At 36.5% G+C, this 23224-nt stretch overlaps 1 long non-coding RNA gene across 1 annotated transcript; it reads right to left on the bottom strand.

Annotated features, from left to right (window-relative positions):
- Window positions 1-8487: 8487 nt before the first annotated feature.
- LOC116565584 lies at window positions 8488-14243 on the bottom strand. Its single transcript, XR_004275517.1, has 2 exons — window positions 13261-14243; window positions 8488-12950 (listed from the first exon to the last, which is right to left on the bottom strand). It is a non-coding gene; the product is annotated as an uncharacterized LOC116565584 (long non-coding RNA).
- Window positions 14244-23224: the final 8981 nt, after the last annotated feature.

The following is a 23224-nucleotide window of genomic DNA, read 5'->3' as shown; positions in this document are numbered from 1 at the left end:
AGGAAAAACTAATAGCCTAGCAAAGCTTCCATTCAAGCCTTTATCTTATTCAACATATTTATTGATGACTGACATGGGTAAAATATACTTAAATACCAGGATTATCAACTTACTTCCGCAAATTTAAGGAGAAAAGTTAAGGCATAATAAAATCAGGGTACAAAATGAACTATATCTGCTCTATTCCACAACTGTCATTGTACAGATCAAATGTTATATATATATATATATATATATATATATATATATATATATATATATTCTGGATACCACATTAAAATATTGACAAATTTTAGGTCAAGTAAAGAGGACAAAAGATGGTGAAGAAGACTTGGGCACTGTCAGCCAAAAAAAAATTAAAGGAAATGGATCGAGAGAGAGCATGTTTGAGGAAAACAGTGGCAAAATAATCGGTCTACTTTAAAGGTATTTTTAATGGGGAAAAATTTACTTTTATTCTGAGTGGACTCACAAACAAAATCAATGGGTATATATTTCAAAGACATAAATTTTGACATAAACGAATATATTTTTTAATAAGTAAAATGACTTTCCTAATAGTGAGTTCTCTGATGGGAGATGTGGCTCAAAAGAAACCAGGGAAAAACTCATCCTTTAAAAGAGATTCACACGTCAAGTAAGCATCTAGACTCTATGGCTTCTGAGATCTTTGTAATTCTAAAACTCCTTCATTCTTTCACCGTAGCATAATTCTACAACTACTTATTATACATCCAGAAAAAGCATGTTAAGTCTTGAGAAATATCTGTTTCCTAGATAACTGTCATGATGGGAAAATAGAACATTAATAGACTTAAATATCTGAATATACCTGTCCCTCCAAAATTCCTATGCTGGACCTTAAACTCTGAGGTGATATTGAGAAGTGGGACCTTTGGGAGGTGGTCAGCCCTCAGGGTGGAACTCGTGCCCTTAGAAAAGAGCTGGGGAGAACAATTATGTCCCTTGTTGCTCCCTGCTACCTGTGAGGACACACAGAAGGTGCTGTCCATGAAGAACAGGCCCTTACCACACACACATCTGCCAGAACCTTGACCTTGGCCTTCCTAGCCTCCACAACTATGGCAAAATATAAAACTCTGGTTTTTATAAATTACCCAATACAAGGTATTTTGTTATGCCAGCTCAAATGGACAAAGACACATGTAAATTCTGTAAATTTTTAACTATACAGCAGAAAGAATAGAATCTAACACTAACACATAGTAGAGTTTTTAGAGAATGAATAACCTATGAAAGAAGGCATACATATTGACTACTATGAAAAGGCTGTATATGATAGAATTGTAGGGAGTGATGTTTAAGAGCACAGGTTCTAGGTTAGCTGTTTTCATTCAAATCCTGGCTCTGCCACTTGCTAGATATACAACCTTAGGCATGTCACAGTTTTTTCACCTATGTAATGAGGATAACAATATATCTATCATACAAAGTTATCGCAGTTTAAATGAGTTTAATATATATAAAGATTTTGTAATCATTCTTAAAACATAATAAAGGCTATATGAGTATTCGTTATTTTACCAGCTATTTAAAAATTTTCAGAAAAATGGAACTAGCGATATTCAAGTGAAGGTGGATGTGCTTTCAACATCCTCTTAATAAAAATAAATAAATTAGTTAACAGACAGTAGAGGTCAGCTTTTTAAATTTCATTATTGTATTTATTTACTTGGTATTACCCTTCTGGAAGAGCAATATGTGAAAAATTGATTTTCATCCTGTTGTCTTGCCACTACTGATGAAAGAATATCTAGCACAGAAAATTTAAAGCCACTGATTTTTATCTATTACATAATTTTGGAGGGACATGTATATTCAGATATATGTCTATTAATGTTCTATTTTCCCATCATGACAATTAACTAGGAAATAGATATTTCTCAAAACTTAATGTCCTTTTTCTGGATAAAAATAAGTAGTTGTAGAATTCTTCTATGGTGATAGAATCAAGGAGTTTTAGAATTACAAGTCATATTTGCAAAAGCTGAAATATATCAACCTGGGGTAAGAATCATCCATGCCTTTTTCCTTTCTCGTACCCTAAGGAAGTAGTATCAATGAATGGACAAAAGATGAGAAGCCATAAGGCAGCCCATCTAATTATTAAGTTGTGTAAATGGCTCCTGCATAAATGAGAGTTGATTATATGTATAAATTACAGGTTATCTAAAAATGGATAACTGTATTTTAAAAATAACAACATTCAACCTAGGTGCTCTGATGAGATGAAAATAAACTATAAAAGTCAAAATATTTAAACAAACAATGTCAACAACAATAAATATTTTGAACATTTAGCATCAATTTTTTAACTTCCTAGTTAATGTGGCAAAAATGGCAGAGTATTTTGCATATTGTATGTAACATGGGAATTCTAACAGAAGTGTTTTCTTGATTCAGAACCAAAATGTCTACCCTTTTATGTCTACTTGGTCTGTCCAAACTGAAGCACAATAAATGGCAAATCAGGGATATGAAAAAAGATGATATATTTGAATAAACTTCATGGGAAAAAATTCTCACATCTTTAGATAATAGATCAAAACTTTTTTTTCTTTGACCTTCAGAAAAATCTTAACACTGTCAGCAGCCTAATTAAAAAAAAGAAAAAAATGTCTGGCAGATTTCTCTTCCTTTTGTTTTCTTTACTGCTTGTAATGAAATCCTAATGATACCATTTTGCTCAGCAATTCCACCTCTAGGAATTTGGAAGCAAAAGTGCCTATAGTTGAGAATATGGCTTTAGATTCAAGTTCTAGTTCTAATGTCTAGCTGTATGACCTTGAGAAAATGAATTAAGTTCTCTATACCTTAGTATTGTTATCTGTAAAACAAGGACATAAAGTCGTTAGCATAATCATACAGGTATTCTAAATTCCTTCTTTATATGGAAATAAGTCAATCATTGGAAAATTATGTTTTAGGCAAACATAACTTAATCCTTCTCAAAACTACCAGTCTATATTTTAATGATCTTCTCTCAGAGTTTACTGAGGGTAAATATAAGAAGTTCTCAAATAAAGCAATTTTTAAATTTGCTATAACACTGTTAAAGGCATCAAATATTATGCTATCAAGTACCCTCTCTTAAAATTCCATGAATTCATTTCAGCATATACTATCACTAAAATCATCTTTCTTAAAGAATTAGTATGTTTTCTTCTACTCATTAATGAAAATATAAAAAAACTTCTATTTTAATGCCAGGAAACTCAGAGTAAATTTCACCTTCATTTTTATTTCATCCTTTTTTGTAAAATTACTTTTTTCATTATAAATATTATATAAATATGTTAATAAGCAGATTCAAATACTTTATAATGGGACCCAGAGAACTGATTACTTTTTAAAAGTATAATGTGACTATAATTTAGCCTGCATCAAAAAATAATTAAAATAAGTTTTATATTTTTATATTAAATATACATTAAAATTACATTAGATAATATATTCAAAAACAATAAACAAATGATATTTCTCCCTGCTGGTGCAGGTGTGGAAAGAAAAGCATCTTGGAATATTTCCTAATGATAGCGAACACATCTATTAAAGCCTTGGTAAATCTTTCCAAAAAGCCATAAAAAGGTCAAAGTAATTCAAAAAATAAATAAATAAATAAAATAAAGAGGACACAAACAGATGGAGAAACATCCCATGCTTATGATCAGGAAGAATCAATATTGTGAAAATGGCCATACTCCTCAAAGTAATGTATACATTCAGTGCTATCCCCTTCAAACTACCAATGACTTTCTTCACAGTACTGGGAAAAAAAAAAAAAAAAAAACCACCTTAAACTTTATATGGAACCAAAAAAGGACCTGCATAGCCAAGACAATCCTAAGAAAAAAAAAAAAAAAACAAGCTGGAGGCATCATGCTACCTGACTTCAAACTATATTACGCGGCTACAGTAATCAAAATAGCATGGTACTGGTACCAAAACAGAGGCATAGACTAATGGAACAGAACAGAAGCGTCAGAAAGAATGCCACACAATTACAACCATCTGATTTTTGACAAACCTAACAAAAGCAATGGGGAAAGGACTCCATGTCTAATAAATGGTATTGGGAAGACTGGCTAGCCATATGCAGAAAGCTGAAACTGGATCCCTTCCTTACACCTTATACAAAAATGAACTCTAGATGGATTAAAGATTTAAACATGAGGCCTAACAACCATAAAAACTGTAGATGAAAACCTAGGCAATATCATTCAGGACACAGACATGGGCAAGGACTTTATGACTAAAACACCAAAAGCAATGACAACAAAAGCCAAAATAGATGGATGGGATCTAATTAAACTTAAGAGCTTCTGCACAGCAAAAGAGAGTATCAATAGAGTGAACAGGCAACCAACAGAATGGAAAAAAATTTTGCAATCTACCCATCTGACAAAGGGCTACTGTCCAGAATCTATGGAGAACTTAAACAAATTCACAAGAAAAAAACAAACAACCCCATCAAAAAGTGGGCAAAGGATATAAACAGACACTTTCCAAAAGACATTTATGCAACCAACAAATATATGAAACAAAGCTCATCATCACTGGTCATTAGAGAAATGCAAATCAAAACCACATTGAGATATCACCTCACACCAGTTAGAATGGCATTCATTAAAAAATCAGGAGACAGCAGAAGCTGGAGAGGATGTGGAGAAATAGGAACGCTTTTACACTGTTGGTGGGAGTATAAATTAGTTCAACCATTGTGGAAGACAGTGTGGCGATTCCTCAAGGACCTAGAAATAGAAGTACCATTTGACCCAGCAATCCCATTACTGGGTATATACCCAAAGGATTATAAATCATCCTATTATAAAGACACATGCACATGTATGTTTATTGTGGCACTGTTCACAATAGCAGTCTTGGAAGCAACCCAAATGCCCATCATTTATAGACTGGATAAAGAAAATGTGGCACATATACACTGTGGAATACTATGCAGCCATAAAAAAGATGAGTTCATGTCCTTTGCAGGGACATAGATGAAACTGGAAACCACCATTCTCAGCAAACTAACACAAGAACAGGAAACCAAACACCATATGTTCTCACTCATAAGTGAGTGTTGAAAAATAAGAACACATGAACACAGGTAGGGGAACATTACACACCAGGGTCTGGAGGGGTGGGGGTCTAGGGGAGGAATAGCAGGGGGTCAGGGGATTGAGGAGGGATAGCATTAGGAGAAATATCTAATGCAGATGACGGGGCAATGGATGCAGCAAACCACCACCATGGCACAAGTATACCTATGTAACAAACCTGCACAATCTGCACATGTACCCCAGAACTTAAAGTATAATAATAAAAAAATTATAAAAGAAAATTTGCTTCTAGAAATCTCTTATTTCTAAGAAAATAATCATGAATACAGATAAAAATTTATGTACAAAAGTATTCACTACAGTATTATACTTGTAAAAATATGAAAAAAATCCCAAGCTAAGGCAATCATGAACTAATGAAATACATGTAATTTCAAGTTGTCATATATTTAAATGAATTATTTTACTTAAAAGAATAATAAGTGGGAAAAAAGCCAACAAAGAGTAGATTCTTCTTAAAATCATGTTTAAAATTATTACCATTCAGATATATTTCCAAGACTGAAAGGAAACACATCAAAATGTTAATATTGGTAATAGGATTACCAATGGTCTTTCTCTTTACTTTTGATTTTTATGTGCTTTCTGATTTTCTACAATGAATATTACTTTAATCAGAAAAAGTATAAACAAAAATAATTTTTGAAAAAATGTAATATGAAAGGGAAAATACATGTAAGACTTTTTATATTATTCTAATAAGGTAGTTTTATTAGAAAACATGTCATTTCTAAAGGAATGTACTATACCAGTTTATTATACCCTGAAGTATGATGCTGAATTCTGATATCATGTGTATTGTCCCAAATGCCCTCAATTCCACAAAGCACTAAAAATTATGGAAGTAATAATTGGGAGCAAACTTGACAATCCTGGTTAACCATATTAATTATAAAGCTTTCAAAGTGTTGGCACACCGTGTCTTCTGTTGAATTGATTCTTGCAGCACTTGCAAGGTAAGCAGATCATATATTAATGCTTTCCCTATTCAAAAGGGTTGAATGGCTCACTCAAGTTCACTCACAGCTTCTATATACAGAATTTGGACTCTAATTCAAATCTTTAGATCTAAATTCCATAGAATATCGTAGGTCGAGAGACTGTTTTTTTTTGTTGACTTGTTTTACTATTTCTCTTTCTCTGTCTCATCCCTACTATTACTTAGTTGTATGCAAAGCAGTTAGACTAGTGCTTGGGACACAGCCCACAGGTGTATAAGTATTCATTGAATAAATAACAGTGGGACTTTTCATACTGATTTGAAGGAAATACGCCTCTGGATCTCCTTTATGAAGAAGCTGTGTTCATTTTCCTTGACAAAAAAAAATAATAATCTAATAATTAGTTTCACTTATAGGTGAAAAACAGGATTATTCTACTCATAATAGTAGAGACTCACACACCCCTCACTTCATTACTGTTAGTCACGCTGCTGAAAGCCAAACATAAGCCCGGTACTGACTGGCTGTGCACAGGGCACATTCTGCAATCCCATGTACTTTGTGCTAGCACCACTGCAGCAGGTCTTCAAAATTGGCTCTGTCACTTTAAATATAATAGACAATAAATCATCCCTCTGAGACAGCCCCTAAGGAAAACAGGGGAAAAAAATAGAAATAGCATTTAAAAGCCCTTTTTCTATTACAGTGCCTCTAGGGAGCTTTTAAAATTGGAGCTCTTTTGAAGTGAATTTTATGCTTTTTTGGGGCTTTTTAAAATGCTTCTAGAATTAACCTTGCAATTCTAGGACCAAATCTTTCATTAGATCCTTTAATTTGAGGGTCTTTATTATGCTAGTATTACCATATTTACTCATCTTCTCTGTGCTGATTTCCCCGGTATACCGTAACCAGTCAACCCGTTTTCTCATGCTGTATGTAACTTCTTTATTTCTCGTTCCGCCCTTTCCATTTTTATGCCAGTATTTCTTGCTTGGTCTTTCTTTTTTTCCTTCATCAAATCTAGTTTTAGTTACTTCTCCTCTGAGATACCCTTTGTTCTTTTGCACCTTGGATGCAGATAATCCTAATTAGGCTACATGAAGATAATCCAGAATTTTCCACTTTCCTGCTCCTATAGCAGAATTTTCTTAGACACAGCTGAACTACATCTGCCTCTTTTTCATAAGCCTTCCCTTCTCTTGTTCTTGTGGCTGTTTCCAGTTGATAAGAGAAAAACACCAAAATAGCAAAAAAAGTTACTTTAGTCTGAAAAAAATCTTAATCAAATCCTGAAAAAAATAAATGGTAGATGTAAACATATAAAGCACAGATTATACCAAGGGTCAGGGTTTACATTAAGAAGGGGAAATTCAAATCACAGCCTGACTCTCATGTAACCAGTATTCAGCTACGATCATTTAAGTCATATAGCATTATGTGGTCCAATAAACCAGTTATGGCTCAATGGCCTTTATTATTCTCACAAATTAAAAATCTATACTGAACAAAACACAGTTCATCTTAATATTGAAAAACATGCACACTCAAGGTAAATAACAGGACAGCAGCAACTGCCTTTTGACACCGTCCTACATGTCTTCTTAGACCCCCTGCTCTGTGAAGGAAGGGAGGAGAAATTCAACTTGATATTGAGCTGGTGTCTTTTGATAAATTGGGAAGGCCAAAGTATGAAGCAAAAAGCAGGGAGAAAAGATTATTCTGACACCTTTTAGATTTATAGACTTCCCAGTCTACTTAATGGCCATTCATCTCACCTGGCCTGCCGCGGTCGCTCCAGCCACCCTCTGGGTGAGTGCTTATTACCAACAAGGCAGCAATCAAATTACTGTAGGGAATTTACTGAGTGAGATAAATAAAAGCTGCCCAAATCCGTGATTCTCAGTGCTTTTTCTGGAACATAAGTCTCATAAGAAGCTCTAGGGCCGGGCGCGGTGGCTCACGCCTATAATCCCAGCACTTTGGGAGGCCGAGGCGGGTGGATCACGAGGTCAAGAGATCGAGACCATCCTGGTTAACATGGTGAAACCCCCATCTCTACTAAAAAAAATACAAAAATTAGCTGGGCATGGTGGCACGCGCCTGTAGTCCCAGCTAGTCGGGAGGCTGAGTCAGGAGAATTGCTTGAACCCAGGAGGCGGAAGTTGCAGTGAACCGAGATCATGCCATTGCACTCCAGCCTGGGTAACAAGAGGGAAACTCCGTCTCAAAAAAAAAAAAAGCTCTAAAAATGCCCCATAGACACGTTAATGTTGTCAACACTACATACCCTAACCCCTCCGCAGAGTACTGAGAAGTGTATTAGCATAGTAAAGCCACTGATGAAAGAAAGCTGTCTGGCTTTGTTTCACCCACCATGTGAATGGGACCTGCTGTTTTACCTTTTTTATTACAAAGAGAGGGGTTCTGGCTATGTTGCCTAGCTGGAATGCAGTGGCTATTCACAGGAGCAATTCGCAATCATAGTGTGTGCACTACAGCCTTGAACTCCTGGGTTCAAGTGAGCCTCCTGCCTCAGCATTCTTAAGTAAAACTTACAAAAATTCTTTGGAAACCTTGTAAGGGCCTAGAGTAGGTACATGCCTAAAAGAAGGTCTGGGTCAACTATCTAAGATAATGATGATTGTTAAATGAAATGATTAGATGAAGAAAAATAGGAAGGAACATAGCAGGTCTGTATTGATGATTTCCACCACTAAAGGAGAGAAAGGTACCAGCAGATCACAGTCATTAAAAATGACCCATCAGTGGACAGCAAATTACATACTTGGGAACCAATGCTGGAAAAAAATCAAAGAGGTGGAGGTCATGTTTTATTTCACTTGTAGCGCTTTTCAAATTCAGTCCTAACCAAACCTGATTAAAGTAAATCCCTTTTTTACAGGCTGTGGAGTCTATAAGATTATGGTGTTAATGGAAGTGCTATTCGATCCGTCAGTAATGGTGCATGTCGGGACCCTGGCGCCTCTGACAAGTCCATTTTTTAAGACGTATTTATTGTTTTTTTTTTTTTTTTCTACTTTCTGTTCTCTGCATTGCGGGGTTTAATTGAACAGTTTAAAGTGATTCTTCTTCAAGGCCCATTAATTGATTTTATTTGTGTATTCTCTGGGGGTCAAGGAAAAGGGGGAAAAACAATACAATTGCAGCTCTGGTTTTCACTGTCATATTCTCCCTGGAAATTCATAGCTCTGAATTTCATTTCTTTTCTCTGCCTCAAGAGGCCTTTTTATGATTTTTGCAAGGTGCAATTTTTTTTGTTTTATATTACTGATTTAGTCAATTCTGATAGCATCTCGTCATTAAGGAAATAATAAAATGTGCCCAAACTGACCAACCATGTAGTATCTAGGGGTTCCTCATGATAAACCCACTGAAGAGGAAATATTTTGGTGAAACAGTCGTGAAATCTTACATTCTCACAACAAAGCACCATAGCATTTCTTTCTATCATAATAGGACAAAGTTTCTTAAGGTTTGATATTGCGACATGCCCACACGTATATAAACACAGAGTGTTCATATTTACTCATGTAACCCAGCATTGTCCCTGAATGGTCTTATGTCTGTTGAGTAAGAATGAAGATGCTACATGGATTGCAAAACAGTATATTCAGGAGGAGGAAACTGTAGATTGAAACTGAGATTCTGCCAAAGACAAAAGCTATACATATGTGTGTACCTACATCATGGCATCACACCTCAAGAGACTCTGTCCTGTCATGTCATAGTGTCCTATGATGTCACATTATTATGTCACACAATATAATTTAGACCATTTCTTAATGCTTGTTTCTATCAGTAAGTGGCTAATTCTCACACTGAACTTATGAAGCAGGTATTACTATTAACATTGCATTGTCAAGGTCTGACACTCACTTGTGAAGTAATCTTCCAAAGACATAGATGAGGTTTAAATATGAGTCTGATGTACTCCAATGCCTCCACTTTTCTGTTCCTTGGATATACTGTTGCCTTGGAGACTTAGTTTGCAATGACTTCTATTTCACTAAAGATGAAAATATAATAAAGTCATTTAAAGGTGGATAATTTTTTTTCCTACCTCTGCCTCCCCAGAGTAGGCCCCAAACAAATACAAGTTGAATGATGGAATAAGATCCCTGCCTCATTGCTATCACACCACTTCCTCCTTAAGCTTCACTCTAAGACCAGTCCTTTGTGAGCGTTGTGGTAACAAAGCTAGGGTAAAAGATGAGAACAGGGCAGGGACATAAACACCAAGCTGGATTATATTCTATGGTGGACAAGCTACCTCTAGCCTCTTGGTTATCTCTTTGTTCCTTTTTATGCCATAACCTTTTCTTCATTCATTTCTTGTTCGTTTTTCTAATTCTCTCCATGAAGTCCCCAATGACACTTAAAGCTCAGGTCTTTCATTGAAATGCAGGTCAAATTTATCTTCAGCATACACTAGTAAAAATATGCTACTCACTTCTGGTTCCCAATTATCTTCCTCTGAATGTTTTAAGAGAGATTGAAAGTTTAAAGTTAATATTGAGATTGAAAGAAAAAGCAGCAGGGGGACGGGAGGGATCATATAGAAGGAAGTATTCTTTGCTTGCCTGATTTACTGTAATCGATAGCTGAGAGGAAAAAGCAACAAGTTTGAAATTTACTTCCAGCAGTTCAACAGAACAACGTCAAGTACAAGACACATATATTTAAGAATGTGTCAGTAAACTGAAAACATCACAAAGGCAACCTTCTCGTGGAAGAGGTGCACTCTCTGCACACTACAGTCACACAGTTCAGAGGAAACACTCTCTATCTCACAGCTCTGCACCTCTATGTCCCTCTTATCTTCCCTCAACTTCAGACAGCCAGCTTCCTGGACCCCCTTTACCTTCACTCACCTTTCACAACTTTCGCTGGTTTTGTGAGACAGTTCAATTATCACTTCCAGGATTGCGTCTGTTTCCTGATAGATTTAACAGTAAAATCCTTCAAAAGGCCAGGAAGAACGAATGGTGCTGAGGAGAGGTGTCTGAAGCCAGGTATAGTGAATAGGAATATTTGGAAGGAATGGGTACAAAATCCTCAACTAGTGGTCGCAGGTGGTGACAATGACAAAGGAAATAAAAACATGTTAACTTTTTGGATATTACTCCAAGAAAAGTGAACACGTTTGCAAACATGACCTTTCTCTAAGCAACAGACACACTTGTGTACAAAAAGACCCACACTCTTCCCCACGCTGAGATATGTGACCTCCTCTGGGTTCCCAGAACATGCAAATCACTATATCAAAATACGTGTCATATACTACCATAATCTTAGGTTTGCATGGATCTCCCCTCAAAACTGAATCAAGTCACGTTCATCTCTATCTCTAGTTTCTCCCTCAGTACCAGCCTACAGGAGATGCTCAATAACTATTTCCTAGCATACATGAAAGAATGAATAAGAAGGAATTTTCTTGTAAGTACTTCTAAAAATTGTGATGTAATTACAAATTTTGGAGATAGCAGGGCAAAAACAAAGTGGGGCCAAATGACTGCTCCAGAAAAAAAGACAGGAATAAATTTTGAATTTTGCATTTTTAAGGTTAAAAACAGCTCTTAACTGGCCAGAAAAAGTTTTGTGTAAAACAATTTTTTCAAATTTCAAAAAAACATGTTTATGAAAGAGCTTTAGAATGCAACCAACACTATTCACGATCAAACATCTATCAATATAGAGGGTGTGAGTACAGGAACAAACAGAAATAAATATTCATCTCCATGGGTATCCCTAAGAACCCTTAGCCCAGATAATTAGCTTGTGAGTTATTCACTCCTGGAATTGCCTGTTTTCAATTGTTCTCTGCTTAAGACAACCATGTTGTGAGTATATGTGTTTATAGTGAGGTACAGGGAAAGGTAATACGGTGTCCTCAAAAGCCCATGTACAAGATGGTCATATTTTACTTGGAAGGATGTGCATATTGAACTACTACACTCCTCTCATTAAGATATTAGCACAAGGTAGCTTGTTAATGTTCATCAGAATGATTGTCAGGTGGTTGCAGAGTAGAGGATTCTTTCCAGTATGAGGGAATCTAGAAATTGCAGTCCTCCATTTCTGACACTGCTTACAAACAAACTTTGAATCAGAGAAGACAGTTGTAAAGGGAGGTGATGCTCTTCTTTTCACAACCATCTGTCTTTATTTTTATTCTTCTATTTTCTCCCGAGATATCAACATCAAAGTAGGATATAACCTTCCCGGAAGCAATCTAACTCCAGGGAAACACATCAGGCACAGAAAAAAATATAACCAAATTCATTTTTACATAAGAATAGCGGTTGTAGGTGGCATGACTTTGGTCTGATTTTATGATTAGTGGAAACTGAGGCCTTCTCTATTGTTAACAGAGTACATAATCTCTTCAGGCTAGGTCTTCACTGACAAATAATTGGGATAACAAGCATTTTAACTGCATTTATGAGTAATCTCAGTGAATACAGTCTTCTTTCTGTCTTGTACTTAATATCCTTAAATGATCAAATTTGTAAGCAGGTTGAGCATCTACACTTATTCCTCCAAATTAAGGACTTATCAGCTGCTCATTAACATCTGTATGGATATTGCCTAAATTTGTTCTAAAACTGTGTGAGCGTACACTTTGATCAACTGACTTTATTCTAGCTCTCTATTAAATAATTTCAACACAACCTTGATCTATCTAATCCAACAAAACCAAAGGCAACTTCTTAGTACTTTCTGCCATGTAAAAATACATAGTAGTCTTTCAAGCTAATATATTGTTATAAATCATACATGCACAAACTCAGCAGTGTTAAGCTTCCTTAATAATAGACTAGGTGCTATAGAACCTGTATACCACCTTCTTTTTTTTTTTTTTTTTGAGACGGAGTTTCGCTCTTGTTGCCCAGGCTGGAGTGCAATGGCGCGATCTCGGCTCACCGCAACCTCCACCTCCTGGGTTCAGGCAATTCTCCTGCCTCAGCCTCCTGAGTAGCTGGGATTACAGGCATGCTCCACCACGCCCAACTGATTTTTTGTATTTTTAGTAGATACGGGGTTTCACCATGTTGACCAGGATGGTCTTGATCTCTTGACCTCGTGATCCACCCGCCTCAGCCTCCCAAAGTGTTGGGATTACAGGCGTGAGCCACCGCGCCCGGCCATACCACCTTCAATCTGCTGCTCTAAGCAAAAGTCAGGCTGCGTCACTAGTAGTTAAATCAATATCAGCTGCATTAATAAGGGTAAAATGAATAAGTGTGCCTGGATTTTTCTCCCTTGATCACTTTAGGTCCAAATTTCTCTTATTTTAGCTTTAGTCTTGAATGATTGTCAAAGATGTGCATTGGCCTCTGAGATAGCCGCTATCTAGCTAACATGTATGGAGCCAGGTCGGAAGAAATTGCCCAACAGATTTGCAGGGCTTGTCGGGGCCTGGAAATGGTGGAAGTCAGATGATTATATTTGCATTGTATAATTGGCGGAGCCTGTCACAACACTGCTGGAGCCAGCAGCTGCTCTCTGCTGAAAACTAATTCCACCTGATCTATTTAATATTATAATGAATTTAATCCTCTCTACATTCAACCAGGAGCCAAAGAGCACAGTTTATGGCTAAACCTGCATTTGCAGACAGATGACAAGAGATCCCTCTGGTGGTAGGAATTAATGTGGGGAAGTATGCTGACAGAATTGCCCACTCATTTATTTCGGTTGAGATTTTTTTTCCTCTTCCAGAGAGCAGGCTTCAGTAGGGTCTGAATTTTCCCTTCTCTCCTTAAGAAGAACTCTTGGAAGTCAGAAATGAACTTAGATATTGTTTAGAGCTGAAGTGTGCTCCTCCCCACTCACCCACTCAAATTCATCTGTTGAAGCCTAAACACATGTATGTGTTTAGTTCCTCAGAATGTGACTATCTTTAGAGATAGGGCCTTCAAAGAGGTGATTAAATTAAAATGAGGCTATTAGGGTGGGTCTTAATCAACCCGACTGGTGTCCTTATACAACGAGGACACACTTAGAGATATGAGTCATGCATGCACAGTGGAAGAACCACGTGAGGACACAGCAGCCGTCAGCAAGCTGGAGAGTCTTCAGAAGAAACCAAACCTGCCAACACCTTTATCTTGGGCTTTCAGTCTCCTGAACTGTGAGAAAAAAAATTTTCAATGGCATAAGCCACCTAGCCTGAGTGGTATTTTGTTATGGCAGCCTACCAAATTAATGCAGATATTATCTACTGTAACCCAATGTAAGTTTCTCCTCTACAGAATACCATGATTTTTTGCCAGAGGAATAAGAAGATAAACATCTCTCTGATACAAGGCAACTTGTTGCATTAAAAGAAGATCATTTTATCAGAAACTTCAGTGTGCTGAGGCGGGATGTTCTTCCTTATGACAGCCACCTTACTGTCCCACTTCTGTACTCTGGTTCCAAACAAAATAGGATGTCTTATGGGGCAGCCCTTTAATTAGAAAAAGGCAGCCATTGTATGTCCATCCTCCTTTTCTAAACCTCGTTTTAGTTAAACCTTTCTTGATGCCTTCAGATGCTCCCTATATACCGTTGTTCTGAGTGCATTTATCATGTTTGTTTTGCTTTGAACCCTTTCTACTGGCAATTGTTTTTATTAAAATGAGATATAGCTCAAGTCACTAACTCTGATGTTATCCAGCACTGCAACATGCTTTAGGACTGTTAGCTCTCTTGCTTTCACTACCATATTTTAGGATTCTCTCCATGAAGCAAGAATAAAACAAGATGATCTTTAAACCCTGGTAATGGAATGAGCATGAGGTAAGATCTTGAGGGTACCATGAAACCTTTCACATGTGACACAAGGGAATTGAGACTTACTGATGGATTTTCTATCAGCTGAGTATTTTGGAAGACATTATTTCTAAAGGTTGTTAAGAAATGTTCTCAGTATTATATTTGATTTTACTGGCATATATATTTTGGAATAATATACAGCCAGATTCAAGCTGCTTTACTCATATGTATTCATATAACTGTAAAAATATAACTGTATTAGGCATTTTCCCCTCAAATACTTAAAAATCCTAAAATGCATAAAACAAAAACCTGAGTATAATAATTGTATCTCCAGGAGTGAAGAAGTTTCCATAGAACACTGAAGATAGAGATTTCCGTAAATATCCATTAAACTTAAATATGCCACTCAATTGAGTCTGCAATTTGTAACCTAGGAGAAAATGGCCAGAAATGATGAAGCCCCGGGGTATTAGTACATGAACACAGTTACAAAAATAGAAGAAAACAGTGTATATTTTTGGTTTCTATTTACGTATTGTAAGGCAATATCTAACTTCAAAGTTTTCATGCTTGCCCAATAGCTGTTGAAAACAGGACATAATTAAAAGCCTTTCCCCCTAAACACCATGACTATTTAAAATGTGGAATGCAAGACCCAGTTGACATGGAAACAGGATACAGGTATACTGCAGTCTGTCATATTGACTCTCTACAGTTTTCCTACTATATAAACATATCAAAATTACCTGGAGGCTGAGGCAGAACTACAAAAATGTTTTGCACATGCAAGAGAATTTGAGCGCTAGCCTACGGGCAGCGTAATTAACAGAAACATTAGTTATTTCAGTTACTGGAAAAGAGGCGACCCATGTCTTAGCATTCCATAGCACTTACTTTCCCCCCTCTACTTTAAGAACAATCTCTCTAGAGAATTATCCCTGGTATAGCTGAACACTTTCTTAGAAATTTAGTAACAATATGACAATGTCTTTCAAATTCCATCCTAAAGAGAAAGGTCTACTTTTTTTTTAATGACTACAGAATGGCCTCCTCTTAACCCCAAATTATTTTGCATTTAGCATTTTAGCTGCCAGAAGGTACTGTCAAAAAAGACAGACCACTTAATGGGAAAGAAAAGTTAATGAACTAACAAGGGAACAATAATTATTCAACAAATCAAGGAAAAGATGGAACGGTTTCCAAGGGGGAAATAGATGTATCAAAATATTTTTGCCAGAAACTCAAAGCAATGTGTTTTAAAGACTGAAATTTGGTGGTGGTGGGGGTAATGATGTAAGGGTTGATTAGTGCATTACTACCAACAATCTCAGAACAATTATACAACATTGTTTTTTCGAGTAGAGAAGAAGCAATAGGAAAAGAAAGACAAGAAGGACCAGTTTCTTTTATTAGGTGAATGGCATTTATGTCATGTGGTATTAGATAATGCACTAATTAAATCACTAACTTAAAAAGTATCCTCAAAAACAGTTACATAGATTCATATACACATTGATCAATTTAATAAAGATAACGCCAGTGATTGGGAGACCATCGTGTGGGCTTTTTGGAAGGAAGCATGTATGCTTCCACAACACCTGTCACATAGCTCAAATGCAGTGTTGGCGTATTTGCAACAAAATTAGAATGATTTAACCTTCATTAACCCCTTCCTGTGTTTATGAAAGTAGAGAGTAACCAACAAAATTCTGGAGGAAGTGTGGGTCCTTGACTTTAGATTTGATGGAATTTTTCTGCGTAGACCAAATACTATTGTGTCATCCTTCCATGCTATCAGGCTTTCTGCCCAGGATTCCATTTATTTGGAGAGTGTGAACCTGAAGTCAAGGGTGCCTCATGTTCCAGTGTTTTCAGTAGAAAAATAAGATGAACTTATTGAGAAATAAGTTCTCATCTTTCATCAATTGCGAAATTTTTCATATATATAAAAATGAACAGTCTAGGATTTATGGGGCAAATAAATATTGTGTCAGAACAGCTGGCAAGCGTGAGTAAGAGCACAAATCGCTGGTATGTTATCTGAAACCTCCCACACACATACTGTGAGCTGCAACTCAATAAGTGGATGATTACAGAGGTTATGGGAAAAGTAGAAATAAATACAGTGAAGTTTAAAGAACACCTGGTATGAAAGATAACTTGGTTTCCAACAGATACCTCAGTTTCATGGGAGGCATTTTAGAGTGATGGGTAAGAGGGCAGGCTCTAAATTGGTGTAATTTCATATATACCAATTATGAGCTGTGGGACTGTACCAAGTCACTAAACCACTTTAAGCTTCAGTTTATTTATATAAAATGTTTATAATGTTGCCTGCCTTGTACGGTTATAGAGAGAGATAAATCACTCCACCTAAATCACTTATCACAGTTCTTAACACATGATATGTATTTAATAAATGTTATTACTATTAATAATACTCATGGTTTGGCACCTTCTAATTTGTGATGCCACTATTTCCACATCCAAAATATCACCTATTTCAATTGAAGGAGGAATAGCAGTAGTTACTTAAGTTGGTGCCCTTGAGGAACGATTATAGAAGATACAATGGTTTGAGATGTTTTACGCTCTAAATGAAAATATTTCTTTGCAAAAAGATGATCATGTTCATGAAATGGTTTAAATATTGCCTTATTTCCAGGAACAAATAAGTAGAAATTACATATAAAACATATGTTTACATATAAAACATATACATGATATGACTATTATACACACGAAATGGGATACTTGAGCTAATGTGTTTTTGGTTTCATTAGCCTTTAAGTATGGTTTCACTAGAGTCATGCTTTGTCCCGGGTCTGTGTGAAAATTGCATTACTGACTTACACTTTTAGAAACAGAGAAAAGTTTACGTTAGGAAATTATAAATTAAATCACTAACCAAAAAAGTGTCCTTAAAAACAATTACATAGATTCATAGACACCTTGATCAACTTAATAAAGCATATTAAGAAAACCACATCTAGTGATCTAGTTGCAGTCAGCAGTTGAAAGCTCCATGAGTTCAGTGTACATGCCTGTATTGCTTACCACTAATGCCTAGGACACAGCCTGGCACATATGAGATGGGAGAGTTCCTTGACACTCCCTTCCAGGACTTGGTACAGGGATGGGTTGTTTACATGGCAGCTGTGCTCAAAGCCCTTGTGGAAAAGGGAGCATGCAGGTAAGAAGGTGCAGTAGATGGGGCAAGTGCCTTCGGGCACCAGCTGGAACACACTCCGTACTGGCCAGTAGCGGTTATCTGAGACCTCTGGAGCACCAGAGAGCATGTATTACAATCAGTGCTCTTTTAGCATTTACCAAGCTTCGAAAGCTAAGTGTTAAAACAGCTCAGTAGAGAGTCTGGGACAGCCTCTTGCAACTGCACCCAGATCCTTGTCTGGTGCCCAAGAGGAATGAGGTCATACAGACTTGAAGGATGATGAATGCAGAGGTTGTACTGAGTTGTGAAAGTGGCTCTCAGTAGGATAGGGATTTGGAGAGGGGATAGAGTGGGAAGATAATCTTCCCCTTGAGTTTGGCTGTCCCTGGCTGAACACCTCTCTGACCATAGTCTCCTATGTCCAGCTGCCTCTTCTCCTCTTGACATTCAGATGCTTCTTCTTCTCTTTCCTTCTCTGCTGAACCACGCTGCTCCTCTGCCAGTGGAGCCTGGGGTTTATATGGGCACAGGAAAGGGGGCATGGTGGGCCAAAAGGTAACATTCAGGTGGGAAAACAGGGATGTAAAGTTCTCACTTAGGGCTTCAGGTCCAGGTTTGAGGGTGGAACCCTTGCCAGGGACCCCACCCATTTTTACCTAGTATTTCCCTGCCTCCTGTCCATATCAATAGTAAATGCTAAATAATAACTGATAAACCAATTCTCTCTTTATTTCTTCTCTATTTGTATGAAATATTTAGTTTCCGTTTCATCATACTTAGGATGTGCTCTACAAATTTTAGTTCTGCTTTAATGAAACACCTTATGCTAGACACTTTAAAAGAACCATCCTTAATCTATTTTTACAGATGAAGAAATTAAAGCTCAAACATATAAGAGTTAGTTGAATACAAGGCTGGACAGCTAGGAAGAGATAGAACCAGGTGTGAATCTTCACATGACAATCTCTACTCACTGCCCCATGACACTTTCCAATTCATTCATGCTTTAGCTCCTCTGTGCCTAGATGTGTGATATGAGTTAATGTGAGCATGATAATTTCTTCTATATTTTCCTCATGAGAATTAGTTATGCATCAGGGAGCACTGTTTCCTCTATCCTCCCTATAAAATAAAGATTCATGCAAGATGTAGCAAGGATAATTCCTATTTAACCAAATAAGTGTATTATATTCAATAAGTTGTATAAGGAATAAACGTATGATTTCATATACATTTGGTTTTAACGCCCTTCACTCAGCTGTGTTAGTTTCACCAAAACCGTTAAACATCACTATTCACTAACTCTGTTCCAACATGTGCCCTGAAAACTAAGGGTTTTCAGCTATAAAGAGTCTTTGTTTTCATAATCTTTTATCACACTAAGGAATATTACTAATAAATCATTATCTGTTGGGAAAAGGCCAGCATTTTTCTGGATATACATAGGTAAACATCCTTGAGTTTAAGATGTAAGTGAGGAGGGCTTTACCCGCCTTTTTAATTATGAGGAAATGTGGAATTCATTGGTGCAGAAAACCCATCTGCAGTCTTGCCCAAAGGGGATTCTTTTAAGTGACTTTTTTAGACCTGGATCAGACAGTAATATCTCCGTTTATTTTTAGTCACAGAGAGGCCAAAGTGAAGTCCATTTTCTGAAACTAGACACATAGTCAAAATTCTCACATTAAGAATAATAAAATCCTATGAAGCCACAACTTTCCTGAAAGAGTGTTCCTCACCATAAATATTTTTTAAATAGCAAGTATTTTTTGAGAAAAAAATTAGTGTATTAATGATTTCCTATAAGATAAACTAGATATCTAAATCAAATGATTGGCTTAGTTTAATTAATAAGCACATATATTTAAGAAAGGAACTTGCCATTAGTGAAAAGTTGAAACAAAAAACATAATATAAATGCAAAAATAGTAACTTTTTTATTATATCTTTCATTTATTGGTAGCTCAATATATGCTAAATCCTATGCAGAGCTATTAATGTTTATTAACTCATTTGTCTATACCTTGAATCTAAAAAGCAAATGCTATTCATATACAGTATAGTATGAAATTCTGCTGTTGTAGATTAAGACAGATTGGGATTAGCAAAGTGAAGCAACTTCACTGACGTTGCAGAGTTGGCAGGTGACACCCATAGTAGTCTGACTCCAGGATAAATATACTCAGCCCTCATGCATAGCAAATGGCACAGGTCCGTGGTTTGGTTTCCAAACTCCTTTCCTAGAACAAGTGCTAATTCTTAAACTTTTCAGTGATCTTTTGATAAATATTCTAGTTTTATTTTGTTTTTAAATATGTTTATTTGGGAAAATCGAACTAGTGTCAAACAAATGTCATTCTTCTGTATAAAAATAAACATTTTGGATGTAATGAGGAATCCTTTTTTTGGGGGTGCTTAAGGGTGACAGTGTTGAAGAGGAGAAGAAGGTAACTATTTAAATAGATAACAAAAATGTAGAAAATATTGAGGTGAAAAAGAACAAATAAAAGTAGTTATAACCCTAAATGGTTTGGAAATTTTTTATTAGACAAAGAAAACACTGGGGGAGGTAATGCTATTTTATTTGGGAAGATGATGGATTGCCTGTTAACTTGCTTCTTAACATATTGAGTTTGTGGTGTAGGATATAAGTGGGAAAACGCCTGGCAAACAATATAAGGAAAACTGAAGGTTTCCTGATCAGACAAAAACTAAATCCTTCAAGGTAGGCAATGTGCCTGGTCCATCTCCAAGGCATGTGGAAAGGAGGGGAAAGTGGTCAATCTTTCAGTCTTGACACCTGCCCCTGTGAGTCATCTTTTCCTTGGATTGTTATCATAAATGAATATTGTCACTATTGCACTGGCTTTGGGTGGGGCACATCCCTACTTTAACACTTTCTCATGAACCTGAATGCACATCTCTTCCTTTAATTTTCCGTTCGGAGTTGAGGCCAGGCTATGTTTCTGAAAGGCCAGAGGCTCAGAGTGCTCAGAGGAACAAAAGAGAAATTAGCATGAAGTATATAATGTGTAATTAGATAAATGACTTTTAACCTTTTTTGGGTAGCATTGAGAATCTGATGAATCTCTCCATATATACATATAATTTCACACAGCCTCTAAGAGCCTACTCAAATTCCAGACCCAGACCAGTGGGGGGTGGGGTCGGGGAGGCAGGTGGGAAGAGACTTAAGAGATGCAGCAAGGAACCTCTCTGGCTTAAGGCTTGTTTTTATCTGCCGATGATTGACCTGGGAAATATACATTCCCTGCAGTGATATTTAACCTGCCTCTCTTCTCTGACACAGGGGCCAAGTCTTAGTTTGTGACTTCCAAGGGTAAACTACGTAAAATAAACATGAGTCTAACCAGGTACAAGAGATACACATGTGCAGCACAAGGTGTAATTTTATTACAGAAATAACCTTCATAAAATTGGGCTTAGTGAAGCCCCCAATCCCCAAACTATATCACTTAGGACACATGCTATCTAAACACCATGTCTATTTCCAGACCCCTGACTAGTGCTGTAGTTTCTACTGAAAATTGCATTGAGAGAATATCAAAGAAGGGATTAAACTTTGAAACACACACAGGATAGATTTCCTGAAATTATTCCATTCCCACATCTCTCTCCTCAAAGCTCCACACATCACAGCATTTGCTGAAATCTGTTCAAAACTTCAGTCCCTGCCCATTTGTCTTTCTCATTGTTTATTGTTCTCTTCCTTTACTCATGTTTTCTCTTCCAATATCCCTTTTTCTTTCCTTAGTGGGTCTCTCTAAGCTCTTTTCTGTGTAGAACTATTTCCTTCCCTTGGAAAGACAAATAGCTAGCAGGGCTACACACAAAACTGTTTGGAGGAGCAGACAGAGGACTCTTTCTTTAGTCTAGTTGAATTCTACGAAAACAGAAAGCGTACATGTTTTGTTTTCAGTCATATTCTAAATGCCTCCCACAGTGCCTAACAATACTTTCCAAGTAAATATTTGATGACTAAATGCATAAAGAAATTCCGATTGAACTTTAGTTAGAGTTTAGGATTTAAAACATTGACTTGGCCGGGTGTGGTGGCTCACACCTGTAATCCCAGCACTTTAGGAGGCTGAGGTGGACAGATCACAAGGCCAGGAGATTGAGACCATCCTTGTCAACATGGTGAAACCCCGTCTCTACTAAAAATACAAAAATTAGCTGGGTGTGGTGGCGTGTGCCTGTAATCCCACCTACTTGGGAGGCTGAGGCAGGAGAATCACTTGAACCATGGAGTTGGGAGTTGCAGTGAGCCTAGATTGTGCCACTGCACTCCAGCCTGGAGACAGAGTGAGACATTGTCTAAAAAATAAAAAAAAATTTTTTTTAATTAAAAAATAATTTATTTGAAGGGAGAAGACTGTGGAATGTCAGAATTATAAAGGACCACATATAAAAATAACAACTGAAGCTGTCTCTGATATTGCTAAAAGTTATAATTAACAAAAGAGATCAGAAGTAGACCTTGGAGAGAGGAAGTAAAAAAGTATTGGAGAAGCAGCAATTAGAAACATAATTTAAAAGAGAAAGAGAGACAAACTATGAGAAAAAATAATCATGTGACATCATGTGTCTAGGAGAAGAGAATATTACTGAATAAATATTAGAAGTCAACAACATATCACTGAGGAGCTCCCAGATACCGTAATTCTTTAGGTCACCATTTAATGAAATCAAAAAAGAAGAATTTTTTTTTTGGCCTTCTTAAACAAAAAGTTTAAGAAGTATCCAGTATGCTTTGCAAAGTGGTAAATTAGTAACTGAAACTTCTAGATGATCAAGGAAAAACAATGAAAAATAATCTGACCTTGCTGATAGCCCTGAGGACAAAACAGAATACGCAACTTTTATTTCATATGCATGTATAATACGAGGCTATATTTGGAAGTCATTTATTTCTAGGTTAGCCTGGAAGAGTTAATTTTGAAGAAGAAACAAACTCTAGAAATATTCTAATTCTGAATCAATTTTTAAATAGAGAGTATAGGAAATAAATCTTACAAAGATACAATATTCAATTTGTTAGGGGCAAATCTCATTACTACTAATAATTAACCTATATTATGAACTAATCATCTGTTAAATTTCAATTGAATTTCCAGTTTAAAAAGTATGAGGATCTTTCAACCAAACAAGGAACTTTTTTT

The sequence above is a fragment of the Sapajus apella genome, unplaced genomic scaffold (genome assembly GCF_009761245.1).
Source record: "Sapajus apella isolate SASKATOON/1434 unplaced genomic scaffold, GSC_monkey_1.0 scaffold40, whole genome shotgun sequence".
Lineage (NCBI taxonomy): Eukaryota > Metazoa > Chordata > Mammalia > Primates > Cebidae > Sapajus > Sapajus apella.
Note: the sequence above shows the minus strand (reverse complement) of the source record. Positions and strands in the feature narration are given on the sequence as shown.